We start from the raw sequence: 5018 nt of genomic DNA on the forward strand, positions 1-5018 counted from the left end.
AGTGTGTTCCTGAGAAACTAAACCTGCAACAGTATTTAAAATTGATTAGTGTGAAACTTCCAAATAATCTTTTCAAAAATGTTTAATTAAGACACTTGAATTCGATTTCATTTCATCTTTTTTAGTTCAACTTTTCTATCCTGATCTTTGCTTAAAATGATTCCTTATAATTATCAGACTGATAATGAGCCCTTCAAGTACTATAGATCACCATTCAAGAGAAATTTTATTCATACATACAAATAAAAATGCACAAACCACATTTTATAACCTTCCAAAAATTTGCAATCATTGAAAATGTTTTTTAAAAGAGTATATTTTTCTTTTCTGTCATTGGTATATGTAATGTTGAACTAGCTTGTGACATATTTTGTATCCAATCAAGTAATTCTTACTAAATAATTCAAAATAATGATGAAGCTTTTGTAGACTCAACACATATTGTCAGAGCTGTCATCACATAGCTCGATTTGATGTCAATGAAAGTAAACAGCAGCTGCACAAAGGACAAAAGCATTTAATATAAAACAGAGTTTTGAGACTGTCCCCCAGAGCCATGCCTGTCAGAAGGCTTTAGGCTCATGGAACACAAACCCATTCAGCAATTCTGGATCTGCCTCTCAACATTGCTTCTCAGTGAAAATACCCCTTCTTGGTACGGTCACAGTATTCCAGTGGAATAGCAAATACCCAGTTTTGCCCTTCCCCCTTGCTGCCGTGTGGACACTGGGTTCACTCTCAGACCTTTTTGCTCAGACAGTAGAGGCTGCTCGTGGCAAACGTTGCCAGACAAAATACAGGGCACCCAGTTAAATTCAAATTTCAGGTAAACAACAAATATTTCTTTTAGAATAAATATCTCCCAAATATGGAACATACTTATATGAAATATATATGTTTTTTGTTAATCTGAAATTCAAATTTAACTGGGTGTTGTGTATTTTTATTTGCTAACCCTAGAAACCCTCCCTGAAACCCTGAAGGCTCTGGCCATCCCAGGGACACCCCAGCCAACACCAGGGCTAAGGAGATCAGTGTTTCTTTAGAGACCTGTAACTCATTTTCTCTGTGTATCTTTTGGAAAAAGCTGTTGCTGGATTTAATATTGCCAATTCCTTCAGTCTTTTTGAAACTCTTCTTTGCCTCCCTTAACATACTATCTTGTTTGTTTGTTTGTTTGTTTGTTTTTTCAACATCCTATATCTGACCAGTCTTTCTCTGGATTCTAATTGTTCCCCCGTTCTCTAAATCAGGGATTAGTGAACATTTTCAGCAAAGGGTCAGATATTAAATATTTAGGCTCTGAAGGGCACACAGTGTCTGTTTCAACTAGACTCCATTGGCAACCATTGGCAATATGTAAATGAATGAGCATAGCTGTGTTCCAATAAAACTTTATTCATGCATAGTCAGTAAGCCACATTTGGCCCACAGGCCAAAATTTGCCAATCCCTGCCTCAAATGCAAGTGTAACTGCTGTGCCGTTGCCTCTCTTCTATGTTAACCCTATTGTCATTCCCATCCAATTACATGACAGACCTTCCACTGGTATTTCAGCAATGCTCAACTCTGCATCTCAAACTTTGACTTCCCTCCAAGGCAGTCTTATATTCCAAAACTGTATAAGACAGCTAACTCTTTCAGGATGTCTTTTTTTTTTTTTCTTTTTTTGAGACCAAGTCTCACTCTGTCGTGTGGGCTAAAGTGCCGTGGCCTCAGTCTAGCTCACAGCAACCTCAAACTCCTGACCTCAAGCAATCCTCCTGCCTCAGCCTCCTGAGTAGCTGGGACTGTGGGCACTCACCACCACACCTGGCTAATCTTTTGTTTCTATTTTTAGTTGCCCAGCTAATTTTTTCTATTTTTAGTAGAGATGGGGTCTCGCTCAGGCTGGCCTTGAATGCCTGACCTCAGGCGATCCTCCCACTTTGGCTTCCCAGAGTGCTAGGATTACAGGTGTAAGCCACTGTGTCTGGCCTTCCTGGATGTCTAATAGACACTTCAAATTCACTAAGCACAGCCTCCCTCCCAAACCATCCCCTGTTCCTCCATGCTCTCTATCTTTGCAAATGGAACTACTACTATCCTTATATTTAACCCAGTTCAAAATTTCTATAAGAGTTTCGTTTCTCCCTTTTCCAAGCTGCTCATATTCATTCAGTTGGCAAATTCTGTAAATTTAATATATTCGTGCCATACTTGTGTCTCCTCCTCTCATTTTCTTCCACTAAGGGGAAGTTTTCTGTGCCTTTCACATAGCCCATAGCAATAACATCCAAATGGCCTGCTAGGCACCAACATTTGCATCTTCCAGCCACATTTCACCAATACAATCAGATGGATCTTTCCTTAGAATGACTATGATTTTTCCCTTTCTTCCTCAAAACCTTTCAAATGCTTTCTAATGCTTGTGTATTGTACTCCAGGTTCTTTAGCCTGACGTTAAATACCCTCTGTGAGGCAGCCCCACACTAATGACCCAACTGTTCAATTTTGCACACCATTAACAGCAGTCAAAGGGAACTATGTGCAGTTCCCTGGCTACCCAAGCACTTTCGTACTCCTTAATTTTCTCATGCTTTGGTTTTTCCCTGCCCTGCCCAACCCACAGTCGCTTAATTCCTACCCACATTGGAGGGCTTAGCTCAGATGGTATCTCTTCCACAAAGCCATGCCCGACTTTCCAGCTGGAAGAGATGTATCCATATTCAGAACTCCTCCTGCAGTTAGACTGCGCCTCTGTCACAGCTTTATAATTTTCTACCTTGTGTCACACTTAGTTTCTTCCTTGTTTCCCTTTTCACGTTGTTAGCAACCTAGAAACAGGTTCTCTGAAGCACTTTACTTTTCTTCAAAGCATTCAGCAAAAAACCTTTCAAACTTTTCCATATGAGGTGTTAAATACTTGATAAATGAATAAGAAACAGAAGATGAGTATTCTGTACACACACAAAAAAGGCTAAGAGTGTGTGTGTATAGAGAGAGAAACAGAGACAGAGACAGACTGACTCTAGATCAGTAGCTAATTTTAACTTATTCTTCTCTTTGTTCCTTTCCTTTCTCATTGTGTAGGAGGGGACAGGAACATGAGATAAACGTTACTTTAAATACAAATCAGTAACCTAAAAATCATTCATAAAAAATACAACTTTATATCCTGCTGATGCCAAAAATTATTGGGTTTTTTGTGTGTTTTGTGTTGTTTGTCTATGTTTGCCTTATTTTACTTGGTCTGAAGACTATAGTCCTTTTACAATTATACAAAAAATAATAAAGAATATTTTTAAAGGCCATCATTTATTAATGTTTCCTCTGTGCCAGACTGTGCACCAAGTGGTTTTCTTGCATAATCTTCTGAAATCCTTTCAACGGTCCTCAGAGGTAGAGCATCTTCCGCTGTTACAGGTGAGAAAGCTGAAGCTCAGAAAGGTGCAGGTGGTTTATAAAGAGCAGAATCAGACTTCAGACCCGTCCAATTCAGCTGCGTGTATTCAAATGCTGCCTCTCCTTGAAAATAACTATGAATCTGGAAGTAAGGATTCCAGACTATTAGTGTGTGTGTGGTTTTCACTGTATGTGTGTGAAGAAATTGATAGCTGAGGCAGAGTAGTATCGAGGGTCAGATCAGGAACTAAAAACCATACCAGATATTTTAACATAGAGAACTGTTAACTATTAATAGGTATAACGTTGTAACTAGATAACTAAAAAAGCAAGATGAGAACCTCAAAGTATCAAGAAGGCGACAATTGAAGGAAGCAGCTACCACACTCAGGACTGGGGGTGGGGAGTAACAAAAGGAAGAGGTTGAAAGTGTTGACACTTAGAAGCTTAAAAGAGGGGCTTCTGGAGTGTAACTGAAAAGGTGGGCCTGGTTCAGCTGGCGCTGAAAAAAAAAAATGAATTCAGCTACTCCTACAGGAAGGAACTGCTCCTGCCAGGGAGGAGCAGTGTTGGGAAGATGCTCATAGGAACAGGAAGCAGATGGAAATAAATCCCGTTTCCCCATCCAGCCCCTCTAGTGCCCCCTACTGGTAGAGCCTGAGAGATGCGCAGTTGGCAAAACAGAAATACCGTTTGCAGATTGCCCCGGCGTCACAAAGATACAGAGCACAGAAGGGTGGACCCGGAAGTGAGAAGCAACAATTAAAAAGCGGCACAGGAAGGATAAATATGCATAGAAATATATGCATATATATATTATATATATAGAAATTATGAGCTTGATAATGAAGTCAAATAGACTAAGATAAGCAATGTAGAACAGATCTCTTGCTTATTAAAAATAAAATTGTAAAGACCTCTATGTGGGGACGTGAAGGCAAGTAAAAGAAAAGGATTTGAAAAGATCTCTCGACTTCCAGGATCAAATAACAGCCCAAGAAAACACCAAGACAAATTACCTCTGATCTTGAGGACAGAAAAAAAAAAGTAAAATTGTCATAATTGGTAAAGTGCTGTTAATTCAGACCCCAAGGAATGCTAAAATGCCAGCCTTTCACACTAGAGGTCACCCCCAGTAAGAAAATGTAATTGTATCATCCTTTATTGTCCCCTGTAGCTGTTACAATATTGGAGAGCTGCTCCTTATTGTAAAGAGATTGGATTTTTATGAGACTGACATGCTAAGCAGCTTTCTAGTCAAGTAAAATACTGCATTAAACAGAATTCACTTTCTTACCTTAGTGAGAAGCAGATATATTGACAGTATTCATTACATGCAATCACTGACCTATTTCTAAGGTATCAACTTTAATCAGAGTTAGGTCAACACTGTTATTAAGAAGCAATATAATTTAGATAACATAGAGACTGAAATAAGTACGTTTTTTAAAATTGGAAAAAATACTGCTTCACATAATAGAAAGGAAGTATACCACATGAAAGAATTATACCAAATACTTTTTAAAACTCATTAAGTTTGGAGTTTATTGTATGAAAGGTATTTACAGTTTAGAAAATTAGAATGTCTTTTTATATCATTTTATGGCAAATTATGATGATTAAAGGACATCTTT

Source organism: Lemur catta, chromosome 10 (genome assembly GCF_020740605.2).
Source record: "Lemur catta isolate mLemCat1 chromosome 10, mLemCat1.pri, whole genome shotgun sequence".
Lineage (NCBI taxonomy): Eukaryota > Metazoa > Chordata > Mammalia > Primates > Lemuridae > Lemur > Lemur catta.